The following is a 19,263-nucleotide window of genomic DNA, read 5'->3' as shown; positions in this document are numbered from 1 at the left end:
GACCCAGTGGAAGTAGAGGGGGCACGTTTATCTGACACCAACTTCTCCACAACAGTGCCTACTGCCTGGCTGAGAAAGGGTGGGCACCGTTTTGGGTTTGGGCAGCTGCTGTGGAAGCCTTTGTGTGCATGCGTGGCAATTGGCTGAAACAGGACGCCTTCTCGGTGGTACTGGTGGCAGCGACGGGGAGAGAGCAACATTCGACCAGTGGCTGTTGTGTATGTGTGTGATCCAGAGATTGTAGCAACGGGAAAAATAATTCCTCAGTCCTCACTGACTTTGAGCCTGACTGGAAGGTGGCTGGGCACCCACATAGAACTGTAAAGTGCACCATCTCCCAGGGTCAAGATGGCTAGTCAGAGCTGGCTCAGAGAACATCTGCCCTCTGTTGACTGGACAGACTGACAGGGTAGAGGCAAACTCTGCACCCAGCAGCTGTGGGAGCCCTGTGTGCTGAGACCATGGAGACTCAGTGGTTACATGAGGAGGTGTAGGGTATAGCTGGGTCTTTGGGCAATCACACTTGGAGCTCCTTGGTTGCTTGGGGGAGGTCATTGCAGTGAGAACTTGTGCTCACAGTAAGGACTGCACAGATCATTTGTGCAGTTCATACAGTGGCATGGATGACTGTTGAACACACTGTGGGCTAACACCCAGGCATTATTCAGCTTGGAGGAGAGGAGGTTATAATATTTGGATGATTTATTTTTTCTTATCCAGGTTAGGTGCATCACTTGAAGTTTCAACCATTGGGAACATTTTCTTTTTCACAGTGGTTTAAGACAAACTCTGAGTTTTATGAGTTGAATTGTACTAAAAATATACATGTTGAAGTGTTATAACACAATATCTCAGCTTGTGACCTTATTTGGGAATAGAATCATTGCAGATATAATTAGTAAAGGTGAAGTCTTGAAGTAGGGTCAACCCCTAGTCTTATATGAATTGTGTTATAAGATAATAGCAAAAATACCATATGACAATGAAGAATTCCAGCAATGCATCTTTAAGTCACCAAATGCCAAAAATCCCACCAAGTCATCAGAATCAAAGTCAGGAAAGGATTCCCCTAGAGGTTCAAAGAGATTATAACTTTGCCAATACATATTGAGTTTGCACTTCCAGACTACATAGCTGTGAGAAAATACAATTTCGTCATTTTTAAAACATCAGTTTGTGATACTTTGTTACAGTAGATCTAGGAAACTAATGTATTGAGTAAGGTTGTAGTGTACCAGGTAAAACAAATGAAGTGTCAGATCTGCAAAACTTTGTAGAGTTTATCTGCCTCATCCTGTAGTATATATTTGGTGAAATCTGTACATGGTCTATCTCTAGTCCACCCTTTCTAACCAGTGTAATGGCACTGTGGTCCTGTTGTAAACTAACCCTTGGTCAGGAATCCATTTGCTATCTCACCTCTCATATGCTCCTCCTCTAACAGTGGGCCCACAGTGATCTTTTATATCTCCAGATATGAATTTCATCTCAGACCCTGCATCCAATAGTCAATTAACTGGCTGGGTATTCTCTTTTCCTGGGTATATACTCATCTGAGTAAATACACATAGGCTCCTTTGGGGGATAAAATAGAGGGAATCATTGCCATGGATACTAGTGATTCCTTTGGGACAAGATAACTTAGTGAACAAGTTCTTGATTTGAAAATTGGATCAGATAGAAATATTGGGCAGTGCATGATGTCTTTTTATTGGTATGGCTGTCCTCAACCTTAGATAATCACCTTTGATTTCCTGTTATGATACAAATTGAGTAGTACTTTTGTTGTTTGTCCATCTATTTTGCTCCAAGGAATACTGTGTTCTATAAACCATCTCCATAATTTTCTGTAGTGCCCTTGATGGCCACTGTGACATTGTTGATCCTCATGATAAATACTATAACTGCCATCTTCAGGTTCAGCTTTACCTTTTAGCTTCTGTTGAATCAAGGCACCATTTTCCTACTGCTGTCAGCTAACCAAAGCCTCTGACAGGCTCATCTATATTCACCCCTGGCCTGTATTAGAAGACCACAGTGGAACTTCTTAATGATTCAGTGCTACTTGAAGCAGCACATTTTGATGGACTTAGTGACTGGATTTCCTCTGAATCCTATTATCATGGACCATGACCTCCTGATGGGTCTTCTGGTTTCACATGATATGTGGTTTTCTGAGCATTTTAGTCTGAGCAATTTAGATATTTCATCTGTGCTCATTGTGTGCTGCCCAAATCTTAACGATCTTTTTCAATAATTCCCTTTCCAGACCTGACATATCCATGGTTATGACTTACCCATTTTGTAGGCCTGGCAGCCAGAGTGGAACTCTAGTCAGTGAAGGGGGGGTGTCTATGAGGTAGGCATATGCTGTCATACTGGAGAAATATCTCTGTGTTTTCTTTTTTGCATTGCTGCTGCTGCTTTGATGAAAGCAACAAAGTTAGCAAAGCTAACTATTCCTGAAGAGGAGCCACTTCTTCAGGCTCAGAAAATTCAGAGGCCTGGAGAGGTCAAAATTTTCAAGAACATCTAGTCAGGTGTCCATATCCCATTAGTCAGGATCTTGAGTTTTCTTAATCACAGTACTTCTTTCAGTGTAGTTGTCATGGCCCTGATGAACATTTAGTCATCAAGTTCCCAAACACCAATTTGTTATTTCAGGCTACTCCTGGTACAGTGTGTCACAGACTGGCCTCTCAGAGAAGCAGGTGTAGAGATGGGAGTTAAGAATTCAAAGGGATAATTGGGAAAGAATAAATATAAAAAGAATGGATTGAAGGCAGCATTGATCGAGGGGAGCTCTCAGATATTAGTGTCTACCTCACAAAGTCTTAGTCAGACCACAGTGATAGAAATGTTCTTATCCCAATTGTGGTGGGGATCACACTACTCCATATATTTGTCAAAGCTCATTGAATTAAGCACTATAAAGCAAAGACTGCCTGTTAGGAAGGTCCCATATTTGGTGGAAATTATTTGACTCTTTTTAAAAAATGATTTAGTTAGTTGAAAGAATTACAGAGAGAGGAGAGAGAAAGAGAGAGAAATGAAGAGAGAGAGAGAGAGAGAGAGCACTCTTCCATCTATTGGTTCACTCCCCAGGAGGCTACATAGCCAGGGCTGGGCCAGCCAAAGCTAGGAGCCAGGAGCTTTATCTGAGTCTCCCAGATGAGTGGCAGGGGCACAAACACTTGGGCCATCTTCTGTTTTTCCCAGGCTATTAGCAAGGAGTTGGATCAGAAGTAGAGCAGCTGGGACTCAAACCAATGCCCATATGGGATGCCAGCATAGCAGGAGGTGGCTTTACCAGCTACCCCACAATGCTGACCCCATGATTAGATTCTTGAACTGTTACCTTGCTCATTGATTTGTGGAGGTTGCCGAGAACAGGGCATGACATTGACTCAATTGCTGAGGCTGAGTGACAAGTGTTAACAACTGGAAGATGTCAGCTGACCATGTTACTCTAGCTAGGCAGCAAGTCTTTTTTTTATAATTTGCTTTTGAAATATTTATTGATGTATTAAAGGTGCTTAAATTTGAATTTGAATGTTCTTTTTAAAATTTATTTATTTTATTTATTTTTTAAGGAATGAAGATTTCATAAGTACAACTTTAGGAATATAGTTATTCTTCCTTCCATCCCTACCACTCCTCTTCCTCCTTCTCCCCTTCCCTGTTCCATTCTCCATTAAGTTTCATTTTCAGTTAACTTTGGACACAGAAGACTAACTCTATACTAAGTAAAGATTTCAACAATTTGCACACATATGCACAGAAAAAATAAGCGGTTTGAGAACTAGTTTTACAGTTAACTCTCATAACACAACTCATTGAGGACAGAGGTCCTGCATGGGGAGTTAGTGCACAGTGACTTCTGTTGTTAATTTAACAATTAATACTCTTAAGTATGATGTCAGTGACCACTCAAGGCTCTTGACATGAGCTTCCTAGGCTGTGGAAACCTTTTGAGTCCACAAACTCCATCAGTTTTGGACAAGGCCATAAGCAAAGTGGAAGTTCTTTCCTCCCTTTAAAGAAAAGTCCATCCTTCTTTGATGGCCACTTCTTTCTGCTGGGGTCTTACTCACAGAGATTCTTAATGTAGAACATTTTTTGCCACAGTGTCATGGCTTTCCATGCCTGAAATTCTCTCATGGGCACTTCAGCGACCAGGAAGACTTAATGGCTGATTCTGAGGTCAGAGTGTTGCTTAAAGTGATTTTCATTCTATGAGGCTGCTGTGTGGACTGCTTTCCATGTTGGAACATTCTCTCTTTTTGAATTCTATCTATTATTACCATATACTTGATCCTATTTATATGATCACTTTAACACTTAATCCTGTCTATATATTCACTTAAACACTTAATATGATCACTTTAATACTTAAGATAACATTTTTACCACCAGCTTAATGGGATTTGAGGTCCCTTGACAAGTTTTTAAACTGTACCCTTAGAAGTAAGTCCATAGGAATGTATGCAGAACTATACAGCTTTACAGTTACAAACTTCCTCATCTCTCTCTTGTTCCCACTCTATTTTTTACTGAGATCTATCCTCAGTTGACTTTATACACATCTGATTAACTCTATGTTAAGTAAAGAGTTCAACATATAATATGAAGAAGAGAAAAAAAAAAAAAAAGCAAAGAAAAAAAAGTTCCTTGACAGCACAAGGGCAGCTCAAGTTATCCCTTCTCGAAGTGTCAATATCACGTCTACAAATTTCGTTTTAGGTGCTCTATTAGTTCTTACAGATCAGGGAGAATGTATAGTATTTGTCCCTTTGAGACTGGCTTATTTCACTAAATATAATGTTTTCCAGATTCACCCATTTTGTTGCAAATGATCAGATTTCATTTTTTTTAATTACTATTGTGTAGTATTCCCTGGGGTACGTATCCTTTAATTTCTTTTCCAGTCTTCGGTTGACAGGCATTTAGGTTGATTCCATGTCTTAGCTATTATGAATTGAGCTGTAATAAACATGGGGGTGCAGATAACTCTTTTATTTATTGATTTAATTTCCCCTGGGTAAATTCCCAGGAGTGGGCTGGCTGAGTCATATGGTAGGACTATATTCAGATTTTTGAGGTTCTCCATACTGCTTTCCATCGTGGTTTTACCAGTTTACATTCCCACCAACAGTGGATTAGGGTACCTTTCCCCCCATACCCTCGCCAGCATTTGTTTGTTGATTTCTGTATGAAAGCCATTCTAATTGGGGTGAGTTGAAACCTCTTTGTGGTTTTGGTTTGCTTTCCCTGATGGCTAGTGATCCTGAAAATCTTCTTTATGTGTCTGTTGGCCATTTGGATTTCCTCTTTTGAAAAATGTCTGTTTAAATCCTTTGCCCATCTCTTAACTGGGTTGTTTGTTTATTTTTGTGAAGTTTCTTGATCTCTTTGTATATTCTGGTTATTAATCCTTTATCAGTTGCATAGTTTACAAATAATTTTTCCCATTCTGTCGGTTGCCACTTTATTTTGCTGAGTGTTCCTTGTGTAGTACAGAAACTTCTCAATTTGATGGAATCCCATTTGTTAATTTTGGCTTTGAATGCCTGTGCTTCTGGGGTCTTTTCTAAGAATTCTTTGCCTTTACCAATGTCTTGCAGGGTTTCCCCAATGTTCTCTAATAATTTCATTGTGTCAGGTCATAGATTTAGATCTTTAATCCATTTTGAGTGGATTTTTATGTTAGGTGTAAGGTAGGGGACTTGCTTCATACTTCCAGTTTTCCCCACAGCATTTGTTGAAAAGATTGTTCTTGCTCCAGTGATTAAATATAATTTGGTTATAGATGCTTAGATTGATTTCCAGAGTTCCTATTCTATTCCATTGGTCTATCCATTCATTTTTGTACCAATATCAGGCTGTTTTGATTATAACTGCCTTGTAGTATGTCTTTCTTTAAAGAAGGCTTTTTATTTAATGAATACAAATTTTATAGGTACTGCTTTAGGAATACAGTCATAGTATGTTTTCAAATCTGGTATTATGATGCCTCTGGCTTTGTTTTTGTTGTATAAGATTGATTTAGATATTGGAGGTCTGCTATGTTTCCATATGAATTTCAGCATCATTTTATCTACATCTGGGAAGAATGTCTTTGGTATTATGATTGGTATCTCATTGAATCTGTAAATTGTTTTGGTAGAATGGACATTTTGATGATATTCATTTTTCCAATCCATGAACATGGAAGGTTTTTCCAGTTTTCTGTATCTTCTTCTATTAATTTCTTTAATGTTTGTAGTTCTCATTGAAGAGATCTTTGACATCCTTGGCTAAATTTATTCTAAGGTATTTGATATTTTTGTAGCTATTGTGAATGAGAATGATCTTAGAAGCTCATTTTTTTTTTTTTTTTGGACAGGCAGAGTTAGACAGTGAGAGAGAGAGAGAGACAGAGAGAAAAATCTCCCTTCCATTGGTTCACCCCCCAAATGGCTGTTATGGCCGGCGCACTGCGACGACCCAAATCCTGGAGCCAGGTGCTTCCTCCTGGTATCCCATGTAGGTGCAGGGCCCAAGCACTTGGGCCATCCTCCACTGCCTTCCTGGGCCACAGCAGAGAGCTCGACTGGAAGAAAGGCAACCGGGACAGAATCCAGCACCCCAACCGGGACTAGAACCTGGGGTGCCAGTGCTGCAGGCAGAGGATTAGCCAAGTGAGCTGTGGCGCTGGCCAGAAGCTCATTTTTAGCCTTGGCATTATCTGTGTATACAAAGGCTGTGGATTTTTGTATATTGATGTTATATCTTGCTAACTCACCAAACTGTCCTACGATTTCCAATAGTATTTTGGTAGAGTATTTTGGATTGCATATATATATATATATATATATATATATGAATCATGTAATCTGCAACTAGGGATAGCTTGACATCCTCCTTACCAATTTGTATCCCTTTGATTTCTTTTTCTTGATGGTTCTGGCTAAAACTTCCAGGACGATATTGAATAGCATTGTTGAGAGTGGGCATCCTTGTTTGGTAGTGGATCTCAGTGGTAATGCTTCTAACTTTTCCCCATTCAATAGGACACTGTCTGTGGTTTTTTCATAAACTGCCTTGAATGTGTTGAGGAATGTTTCTTCTATACCCAATTTGCTTAGGGTTTTCATCATGCACGGGTGTTGTATTTTATCAATGCCTCTCTACATCTATTGAGGTTATCATATGATTTTTGTTCTGCAGTTATTGTGATGTATCACATTGATTGATTTGCAAATGTTGAACTATCCCTGCATACCTGAGATAAATCCCTGGTTGTGTCGTTGGATTTGACTGACTAGAATTTTGTTGAGGATTTTTGTGTCTATGTTCATCATGGAAATTAGTCTGTCGTTCTCTTTCTCTGTTGCATCTTTTTCAGGCTTAGGAATTAAGGTGATGCTGGCTTCATAGAAAGAATTTGGGAGGATTCCCTACCTCTCAATTGTTTTGAATAAGTTGAGAAGAATTGGTGTTAGTTATCCTTTAAATGTCTGGTAGAATTCAACAGTGAAGACATCCAGTCCTGGACTTTTCTTTGTTGGGAAAGTCTTTATTACTGATCAGTTTCCAACTTGGTTATGGGTCTGTTTAGATTTTCCATGTCTTCATGGCTCTACTTAGGTAGGTTATATGTTTCCAGGAATCTATCCACATCTTCTAGGTTTCCCAATTTGTTGGCATAAAGTTCTTTGTGGCAATTTAGATGACTCTCTCTATTTCTGTGGCATCTGTTGTAACATTTCCTTTTTCATCTCTAATTTTATTAACTTGGATCTTCTCTCCTTTTTTGGGGTAGTTGGGCCAATGGTGTCAATTTGGTTTATTTTTTCAAAAAACCAACTCTTTGTTTTGCCGATCTTTTGTATTTTTTAATTCAATTTAGTTTTGTTGATTTCTTCTCTAATTATAATTATTTATTTTCTTCTACTAGTTTTGGGTTTGGTTTGCTGTTGTTTTTCTAGATCCTTGAGTTGGATTGATAGGTCATTTATTTGGTATCTTTCCATTTTCCTTTTTTTTTAAATTATTTATTTGAAAGTAAGAGTTACACACACACACACACACAGAGAGAGAGAGAGAGAGAGAGAGAGAGAGAGGTCTTCTATCCACTGGTTCACTCTCCAATTGGCTGCAATGGATGGAGATGCGCCGATCCAAAGCCAGGAGCCAGGAGCTTCTTCCATGTCTCCCACTTAGTGCAAGGGTCCAAGGACTTGGGCCATCTTTCACTGCTATCCCAGGCCACAGCAGAGAGCTGGATTAGAAGTGGAGTAGCTGGGTCTCGAACTGGTGCCCATATGGGATGCTGGTGCTTTAGGCCAGGGCGTTAACCTGCTGTGCCACAGCACTGGCCCCCTCTATTTTCTTGATGTAGGCACCAATTGCTATAACTTCCTCTTAACACTGCTTTTGCTATATTCTATAACTTTTTATATTTTGTATTGTCATCCTCATTTGTTTCCAGAAATTTTTTGATTTCTCCTTTGATTTCTTCTATAACCCATTCTTCATTCAGGAGCATGTTGTTCAGTCTCCATGTGTTTGCACATATTATAGAGATTCCTGAGTTTCCAATTTCCAGCTTCATTCCATTGTGGTCTGAGAAGATGCATGGTATTATTTTGATTTTTTTGAATTTGATGAGACTTGTTTTATGGCCTAGTATGTGGTAATCCTAGAGAAAGTTCCATGCACTAGTGAGAAGATTGCAGCTGTAGTGAGATTCTGCAACTGTAGGATGAAAAGTTCTGTAGATACATGTTAGGTCCATTTGGTCTATAGTGTCAATTAAATCTCTGTTTCCTTGCTAATTTTCTGCCTGGTTGATCTGCCCATTGCTGAAAGTGGGGTATTGAAGTTCCTCATTACTATTGTATTGGAGTCTATATATCCCTTTAGATTCTTTAACATTTCTTTTAAATAGCCAGGTGCTCCATAATTAGATGAATATATAAGATTTTCTCTTAAATTATGATAGTTGCATCTTCCTGTTGAAATGACCCCTTAATCATTATTTGGTGCCCTTCTCTGTCTCTTTTATCAGTTTTTGTGTTAAATTCTATTTTGCCTGATATTAGGATGACTACACCAGCTCTATTTTTGTTTCTGTTGGAATGGAATATCTTTTTCCATCCTTTCACTTTCAGTTTGCATGACTCTTTGTTGCTCAAATGTGTTTCTTGTAGGTAGCAAAAAGATGTGTTTTGGCTTTTAATACATTTGTCCAATCTGTATCTTTTAACTGGAGAGTTGTGGCCATTTAAATTCAAGATGACAATTGATAAGTAACAACTTTGCCCTGCCATTTTTCAAAAATATTCCTACTTTTTACTTTGAATTTCCTTTGAACTTTTACTGGGAGATTTTCTTCTTTTACCTTCTTTCATAGTGATTACTGTATTTCTGTGTTTCTGTATGCAGAACAACTTTAAGCATCTTTGTAAGGCTGAATGGGTGGTGACAAATTCTTTCAATTTTTGTTTGTTATGGAATGTCTTTATTTCACCTTCATTCATAAATGAGAACTTTGTAGGGTATAATATTCTGGGTTGACAGTTATTTTCTCTTAAAACTTGGAATATATCTCACCATTCTCTCCTAGTCTGTAGGGTTTCTGATGAGAAGTCTGTTGTGAGTGAAACTGGAGATCCTCTGAAAGTAATCTGTCATTTCTCTCATACACATTTTAAAATCTTTTCTTTATGTTTTACTGTGGTGAGTTTGACCACAATGTGTTGTGGTGAGGATCTTTTCTGGTCATGTCAATTTGGAGTTCTTCGTGCTTCCTGTACTGGGATGTCTATTTCTTTCTCCAAATTAGGGAAGTTTTCTGTTATTATTTCACTAAAAAACCTTCTAATTCTTTCTCTTTCTACACCTTCAGGAACTCATAGAATCCAAATGTTGGGTCATTTGATAGTATCCTGTAGATTCCCAATAGTGTTTTGTAGTTTTCTAATTTTCTCTTCTTGTGTTTGGTCTGACTTATAATTTTATGTATTTTGTCTTCTAAGTTGAATATTCTTTCCTCTGCCTCACTGATTGTTATGTTAAGGTTTTCACTGCATGTTTTATTTGTTCTGTTGAATTCTTCATTTCATTTTGATTTCTCTGTAATATCTCAATTTCATGAGAGAAATTTTGTTTCATGTGCTGTATGGATTTCAGTAATTCATGCATTTGCTTCTGATTACTTTTACAATCGTATGATCAATTTTTTTGAATTCAATTTCTTGCATTTTTTCAGTCTCATCATCACAACCTAGTATTGAAATGTTGTGTTCCTTTTGGGGCATCATGTTGTCTTCCTTATTCTTGTTTCTTGAATTGGTGTGTTTGTTATTTGGCATTTGTGGAGATATTCATTGATTTCTTCTTTGCTTTTTCTCTGTGGTGGCTTTTATCTTTGTGCTATTCCTCTGTAGATAAGTGGAGTTTCTGCTTTTAGTGAATATCTAAAGCATGTGGTGGGTGGGCCAGGGATCTCTTTTCAGATTTCCAGGGTGAAGAGTGTGTCTAATGTGACACATCCAAGTTTGGTGAAGTAAATCTCCTCTTTTTTTTTTGTCAGAAGGAAGGTATATTTCATCCAGATGATCTCCTCTACTCAAAGGAAAGCAGCCTGATTGTTAGCCCCAGTGGGTGTAATATTCGTCTGCTCTGCCCCAAGGATCACACAAAGGATCTCTGCAGTCCTCAGTGTAAGCCCAGAATTTTCAGCAATGTTCCTCACCAGGTAACCAGGAAGCCCTGACTATGTGGAATCTCAAACACAATGACTGCCGAAGTCCCACACTGTGAGTCCTCCCACACAGCCTCAGTTTTTTTTAGAGTCCTGGCACACAAACCTCCCACAGTCATGAGCACCCATCCCCCTGTTAGTTCTCCCCACCAGAGTCAGGAATCTCCACTTGGCTGGTTGCTGGACATGAACATGAGCTGGTGAAGCTGTTACCTATGTGCACAATGGTGCCTGCTCTATCACTTGTTACAGAATGCCATTGTAAGGTGATTGGGAGAGAGAAACATATCCCTCTTTTTTTTTTCTCCTCTAGTTTTGCAGGTACACTATCCCCCAGGGGCCTCCAAGCTGGGTTCCCTCTAGGTTCTTCCTGCAGCTTTATTGCCAGTGGCTTGGCCTGCTGTACTCTGAACTCACCTCACTCTCCAATACTAAGGCGTAGGCTCTTGGCTGCTGTGGTTCTGAGTTGTAGGCATCCACGCCCTCTACATGGGTCCACTGTGTCCCTCTAATTTGCATAGTTTCCTCTGCCATTTTCTCCCTAACTCTTCTCTGAGACTGCTGCACTCTCTCCACTTTTTATGCTATCTTCTCCTTGACCAGAGAAGTGAGCTCCTTCCCTACTCCTCCATCTTGGAAGTTCTCAGGATTTTGTCTTGAATGTTCTTAGTTGGGAATTTTTACCTCATTTTTAATGAAGTGTTTTTGGTCTTCATTCTTTTCTTGAAATGTATTTTTTTTTGGTTTTGTCTCAAATAATTCTGGTATCAAAAATGATTTGGGAAGTTTTACCTGCTCTTCTACTTTCTGGAAATGTTTGTGTAGGGTTGATGTTGTTACTTCCTTAATTGGAAGTTTACACTAGTGAAACATATATTTGGAGTTTTCTTGTGAGAAGGCTGAGAACTACAAAACCATTTTTTTTAAACAGAAAAATCAGGCTCTCTATCCTCTTACTTTCTCTATTCACCCCCCTGCTCTTTCTCTCCTCCAATTCTCTTCCCTTCCATTTTCTCCCTTAATCCCCTCTCCTTCTCTTCCCTTCCCTCCTTCATAGTAAGCTTTTGTTGTTTGTATCTTTCAAAGTATTTGTTCATTTCATCTAATAAAATAGAGCAGTTGCAAAATAGTTTTAGGGTAGGCCAGGGCTGCACTCTGGTGATTCTCAAAGGCTCCTTGACCGGACACCAGACTCTGTCAGCCCATTAGGGTATCAAGCTGCATTGTGTTCTTCTTTCCTTGGAGATCAATTTGTCAGCTTTTTTCTTCAGTGACTCTAAGACCTCCTTCCAGTCTTGTGCTATGGGCCAATCCCCATGATAGGGAACTGAGCTGGACAGGACCAACATGCCCAGAGGTGAGAAAGAAGTATAAAGTCTTATCTCCAGGAGATTGCTCCAGCCTAGTCAGCAAGCCTGACCCCTGAATCCTAAAATTGGCATCTGTGTTTTAAACTAGCTGATAGGGACTTGGTGTTCTTGAGAGAGAGGGACACTACGGAGAAGAAACAGAAACAAGAGCAATCCACTTGCTCATGCATTTGGCAAGGTGAGCCAGTGCTGGCTGGAGTCGAATTAAAACTGGATCTGAGTCATGTTGGAGTTGTATCTGAGTCATGGTGCCAAGCTGATAAGCTGAAAATGGCAATGAAGGAGGACGACCTCAGTTCTTGTCTCATGTAGAAGAATTTCCATGTGGACAAGGGAATGAGCAAAGCAGGATTTATTTAAGCCAGAAACCTCTTGCCACAGCAGCCAGGAGGGGGCTCCAGGTAAGGAAGATCTCTGAATTTAGATTTTTTAAAGAAAATTATTTATGTGAGAGGCGTATGGAGAGAGAGAAAGAGAGAGAGAATGAACTGCTCCCATTCACTGCTTCTCCTGTTACTCCTCAAATGACTGCAAGGCCTGGGACTGGTGGATCAGAGCCAGGAGCTGTGAACATAATCTAAGTCTTCCATGTAGCTGTCAGTAACCTAGTTAGTTGAGTGATTACTATTGCCTCCTGGGTCTGCACTGGAGTCAGGAACTGGAGCCAGGAATCAAACCTAGGCACTGCAATGTGGGATACAGGTGTCTTATGTACTAGGCTAAATGCCTGATCCTGAATTCTTACATGTATTTTAAAGGATGCTCTTTTTATCTTCAACATTAGCTTATTAGATTAATACATTTGGAAGCTTTTTTAAAAAAGGATTTATTTTTATTTATTTAAAAGGCAAAGTTACAGAGAGAGAGAAGGAGAGAGAGAGCGGGTGGTGAGCGAGAGAGAGAGAATCTTCCATCTTCTGGTTTACTCTCGGAATGACTGCAATAGCCATACATTGGCCAGATGGAAGCCAGGAGCCAGGAGCTTCTTTCGGGTTTTCCACATGGGTGCAGGGGCTACACCCTTGGGCTATCCTCTGCTGCTTTTCCAGGTGCATTAGGAGCTGGATCGGAAGTGGAGTAGCTGAGACTTGAACTGCTGTCCACATGGGATGCCAGTGTTATAGGCTGCAGCTTTACTTACTATGCCATACTGCTGGCCCCTGGAAGCTTTTTGTGAATGTTAGCTCTTTTAAAAAAGATTAGTAGTTATTAAACACCTGTGATGGTTATCTTTACCTTCTATCTTCAAATAATATTAAACCTCTTCTTGTATGCAAGAGCCTTTTCATGGTTCCAGTCATTCTTCCCACATGTTGTGCTATCTTGTCATCTATTTTCCTTTTAAGCATGCTACAAATACTGCAAGACATTGTTAACATTTTCACTTAGATAGTTAATTTTAGAGTTTATTAAAGATAAGAAAATTTTACTTGTACTTAATTTCATGTTTTTAACTTCTGGTCATTTTTACTTTTTTTTTTTTTAAACTTGCCAAGCTTTTTGTAGGTTGTAATGGTTGTAGACAATATTTGTAGCTCTATATCCCACCCCACCCTAGGCAATTGGCCACCCTTTCCTTCTAGTCTCATGGCTTGTCCTCCTCCCTCTTGCCTTTCCTGCCATTCTAGGTGGCCTGGGAGGCCAGGGAGCCCATGGAATTTGGAATGGCTTCATTGTTGGGATCCACAGCTGGAAGGTTCTCTAGAACACTGAGGGAACTCCAGGTCCTGCAGCACATCATAATCCTCCTCCTCCTTAGCTGATTCAGATGTGTCCATGGCTGAGCTGGCACCAGTGTCTGCTGATTCTGCCTGGCCAAACTCTGTGCCCTGCAGGAACATCTGCATGGCATAGCAATCAGCTCTGCCTCAGTCATACCACTCACGTCAGAACCCAGAGCAGTTAAGCTCTTGCTGGCTGAGGGTCATCTTCAGCAAGGCATCGTCTGAGTCTTCAGCCCCAGCTATGCCAATCACAGCCTCAGCAGCAGAGACCACTGCTGCCTGCCACGCCTGTTCCTTCAGCAGCTGCCGCTGCTCTTCCATACAGACACACGGGGCCAGGAGCAGCTCAGGATCACCACCGGGATCCACTCCAAACTCAAAGTCACTGGCACTGAGACCCAACATGGCACTGCCTGCACCAGCCAGAGCTGGAAAGCTGATGAGAGCCTCAGCCAAGCTGGGCCCAGGAGGCACTTTCACCAGATGAGAACCAGTTCCATCTTTGCCATTCAGTGTGTTTACAAAGGCTGTCAGCTTTTCTGCGTTCACTTGCTCTTTTCTAATATTGATAATGTCAGCATTTACTTTCTTCTTCTTGAGGGGTTTAACCAGTTTCACCAGATCCTTTTCGTTGTCCTCTATGGGGCAATGATATGCATCTTGTGATTCTTCCCCTGTGGTTGCTTCAGAGTCAGCAAGGCATAGTGCCAACACCATCTTGCCACCTTCTTCCCTCCTTATCTGGCTCTCCCCATCTTCCTTTTTTAAAGAAGATTTATTTGTTTGAAAGGCAAAGTGACAGTGCAAACAAGGAGAGGAAGAGAGTGAGATTTTCCAACTGCTGGTTCACTACCCAAATGTGAGCCTGTATCAGGCTGAAGCCAGGAGCCTGAATTTCATTCAGGTGTAAAACATTGGTGGCAGGGACCCAAGTACTTAGGTCATCTTCTGCTGCCTTCCCACATGTATTATTTGGAAACTTGATAGCTGGGGCTCAAACTAGCACTGTGATATGAGAAGCAGGCAGCCCAGCTGCTGGCTTAGGCAGCACCACAATGTCTGCCACTGGTCGTCTTCACTTTTTGTGTAGATTTACATCTCTTGTAGAATATTTCTTCTAAATGAATAACTTAATAATTCTAGAACTGACCTTCTAATAAAGAATTCCCATTCCTATCATTTCTTTTTTTAATTAATTAATAAATTTATTTATTTGAGAGGTACAGTTACAGACAGAGAGAGGGAGAGACAGAGAGAGGGAGGATGAGATCTTCCATCTACTGGTTCATTTTCCAAATGGCCACAACTGCCAGGGCTGGGCTGATCCAAAGCCAGAAGCCAGGAGCTTCTTGTGGGACTCCCATGTGGGTTCAGGGGCCCAAGGACTTGGGCCATATTCTATTGCTTTCCTAGGCCATAGCAGAGAGCTAGATCAGAAGAGAAGCAGCCGGGACACAAACCAGCACACATATGGGATTCCAGCAACATAGGCCGAGGCTTAGTCTTCTATGACATAGCACCGGCCCATCCTTATCATTTCCTTACAAAAGTATTTGGTCTTTAATTTTGGAAGTTATTTTTGGTGGGTACAGAACTCAGGTTTCTGATCCACTGTGAGCTTTCAACAATCCCTGTACATTGGTGACCTGGTAGGAGGACTGAACTTCATGTCTCCCCATGTCCTTGCTCCTCCTTCTCTGTAGCAAGTCTCTGTATCTGTCTGTAACCAAAATTTAATGTTTAAGAGTCTGCTGTTTTCATTTTTGCTCTGATAGGTGCCATTTTTTGGTGCATGAGCTTGATCATGATAATTTTCTTCTATGCTTTCATCTAGAAAGATAAATAATTTCTACATCTTAGATTCGTGTGCAGTGTATACAAGAGTAATATTTATTACTCTAGTCAATAGAAAGTGTAGCTTAATGAGATTACTTATTCTAACAGCAATAGGTTCCAATTTCTTATGAAATTTCCATATCCAGTTAGGTATATATATTATTAGCTGAAATTCTTCTCTATTTCTGGATTACTTATGAGATAATTGATTACATTTCATGTTTAGATCTTATTTTGTTAGAATTACAATCCTTCTAAATAAATATTCATGTGGAACTTGTTATTGAAAAATTATTTCCGATGCAACATTTTCCTAATAAGATCTATGTACGAAGATACTGGAAGAATTTGTGACTCATGGAAAGCTATTTTGTTGTGTAATTAAGAGTATGACTAAATGAAAAAAATACTTTAAATATACTCACTAGGCCTGAAAATCATTTGATATTGGTTATGTTCACTATTAGCTAGTTGAATATTGTCACCCCACCAAGACTCCACATTGAACTTTTGCTCCTTCCCTTCCTTCTTCCCTCTCTCTTTTGCTTTTTCTCCTTTTCTTCTCTCTCTCTCTCCACACACACACACACACACACACACACACACACCTACACATATAGGAGGGTACTTAAAAAATTAATGGAAATAAAATTAAGATGTTTATTTTGGTGCAAAAATTTTGAAATCTATACATATTCAGGGTCTTTACAATGTGAAGAATTTATATTATGCAAAAACTAGATATCGATTTTTTTTTTATTTGACAGAGTTAGACAGTGAGAGAGAGAGACAAAGAGAAAGATTTTCCTTCCATTGGTTCACCCCCGAAATGGCTGCTATGCCTGGAACTATGCCGATCCGAAGCCAGGAGCCAGTGCTTCTTCCTGGTCTCCCATGCGGGTGCAGGGGCCCAAGCACTTGGGCCATTCTCCACTGCCTTCCTGGGCCACAGCAGAGAGCTGGACAGGAAGAGGAGCAACCAGGACTAGAATCTGGCGCCTATATGGGATGCTGGCGCTGCAGGCGAAGGATTAACCAAGTGAGCAATGGCGCCAGCTCCTAGATATTGATTTCAAAAGTTTTTCACCAAAATAGACATTATTTAATTTCATTTTCACAACTATTTTGAAGGACTTTCATACATGTACATATATGTAAATGTATATTTCCAACAAGCAAGTAATTACAGATGGCATTGATATTTTCAGGAAACATCATATTTATCTAACCATTCATCATCTACCTAGCAACAGATATTTTTATATCATTGTTTCTCTGCCAAGTACCTGTATGAATATGTTCACATATGCAGTTAATTCTTATGGAAGAAGTAAGCGTCTTCATTGCTTAGATAAGCTATTTTTATATTTGCCATATAGCCACCTTTGTCACTTTTAGTTATAGGTCTTACCTTCTTTGAGCTTAAAAGACATTTAAACTGCTTAAAATTAATTTACAAAAACTCTATAAAGAATACAATGATAGTTAAGCTAATTAACCAATGTACAACTAAAATTCATGTTTTAAAAAGTTGTAGCCACTTTCTTCATAATGTTACTTAGATTTTAGTTTTTTTTTGTTTATTAAACTTTTATTTAATGAATATAAATTTCCAAAGTACAGCTTATGGGTTACAATGGCTTCCCCCTCCCAAAACTTCCCTCCCACCCGCAACCCTCCCCCTTTCCCGCTCCCTCTCCCCTTCCAATCACATCATGATTCATTTTCAATTCTCTTTATACACAGAAGATCAGTTTAGTATATATTAAGTAACAATTTCAACAGTTTGCCCCCATAGAGCAACACAAAGTGAAAAAAAATACTGTTGAAATACTAGTTATAGCATTAAATAAGAGTGTACAGCACATTAAAGACAGAGATCCTACATAATATTTTTTTAAAAAAAATTAATTTTCTATGCCATTTCCAATTTAACACCAGGTTTTTTTTTCATTTCCAATTATCTTTATATACAGAAGATTGATTCAGTATATAATTAGTAAAGATCACATCAGTTTGTACCCACACAGAAACACAAAGTATAATATACTGTTTCAGTACTAGTTATAGCATCACTGCATATTAGACAACACATTAAGGACAGATCCCACATGGATGTAAGCACACAGTGACTCCTGTTGCTGACTTAACAATTTGGCACTCCTGTTCATGGCGTCAGTAATCTCCCTAGGCTCTAGTCATGAGTTGCTAGGGCTATGGAAGCCTTTAGAGTTCACCGACTTTGATCTTATTCCAATAGGGTCATAGTCAAAGTGGAAGTTCTCTCCTCCCTTCAGAGAAAGGTACCTCCTTCTTTGATGGCCTCGTTCTTTCCACTGGGATCTCACTCGCAGAGATCTTTCATTTAGGTCTTCTTCTTCTTTTTTTTTTTTTTTCCATGGTATCTTGGCTTTCCATGCCTACAATACTCTCATGGGCTCTTCAGCCAGATCCGAATGCCTTAAGGGCTGATTCTGAGGCCAGAGTGTTGTTTAGGACATCTGCCATTCTATGAGTCTGCTGTGTATCCCACGTCCCATGTTGGATCTTTCTCCCCCTTTTTGATTCTATCAGTTAGTATTAGCAGACACTTGTCTTGTTTGTGTGATCCCTTTGATTCTTAGACCTATCAGAGCCATCGGTTGTGAACTGAAATTGATCACCTGGAGTAGTGAGATGGCATTGGTACATGCTACCTTGATGGGATTGTATTGGAATCCCCTGGTACATTTCTAACTCCATCATTTGGGGCAAGTCTGATTATGCATGTACCAAATTGTACATCTCCTCCCTCTCTTTTTCCACTCTTAAATTTAACAGGAATCACTTTTCAGTTAAAATTTAAACACCTAAGAATAATTGTGTGTTAATTACAGAGTTCAACCACTAGTACTAGAACAATAACAACAACAACAACAACAACAAATACTAAAAAGGATAAAGTATTACATTGTACATCTAGAGTCAGGACAAGAGCTGATCAGGTCATTGTTTCTTATAGTGTCCATTTCACTTCAACAGGTTTCCCCTTTGGTGTTCTGTTGTCGCTGATCAGGGAAAACAAGTGATATTTGTCTCTTTGGGACTGGCTTAATTCACTCAGCATAATGTTTTCCAGATTCCTCCATCTTGTTGCAAATGACCGGATTTCATTGTTTCTTACTGATGTATAGTATTCTATGGAGTACATGTCCCATAATTTCTTTATCCAGTCTACTGTTGATGGAAATTTGGGTTGGTTCCAGGTCTTAGCTATTGTGAATTGAGCTGCAGTAAACATTAAGGTGCAGATGGCTTTTTTGCTTGCCAAATTAATTTCCTTTGGGTAAATTCCAAGGAGTGGTATGGCTGGGTTGTATGGTAGGTTATATTCAGGTTTCTGAGGAATCTCCAGACTGACTTCCATAGTGGCTTAACCAGTTTGCATTCCCACCAACAGTGGGTTAGTGTCCCTTTTCCCCCACATCCTCTCCAGCATCTGTTGTTGGTAGATTTCTGAATGTGAGCCATTCTCACCGGGGTGAGATGGAACCTCATTGTGGTTTTGATTTGCACTTCCCTGATGGCTAGTGATCTTGAACAT

The 19,263-nt window shown here is 39.7% G+C and overlaps 1 protein-coding gene and 1 pseudogene across 1 annotated transcript in view; one reads left to right on the top strand and one right to left on the bottom strand.

Moving 5' to 3' along the window:
- CFAP299 (cilia and flagella associated protein 299) overlaps positions 1–19,263 on the top strand; it is a 662,045-nt gene that overhangs the window by 41,896 nt on the left and 600,886 nt on the right. The window lies entirely within an intron of this gene.
- On the bottom strand, positions 13,706–15,523 carry LOC133765793 (26S proteasome non-ATPase regulatory subunit 4-like; annotated as a pseudogene).

This window comes from Lepus europaeus, chromosome 8 (genome assembly GCF_033115175.1).
Source record: "Lepus europaeus isolate LE1 chromosome 8, mLepTim1.pri, whole genome shotgun sequence".
Lineage (NCBI taxonomy): Eukaryota > Metazoa > Chordata > Mammalia > Lagomorpha > Leporidae > Lepus > Lepus europaeus.
The sequence above is the reverse complement of the archived record's forward strand: the minus strand, read 5'-3'. Positions and strand labels throughout refer to the sequence as shown.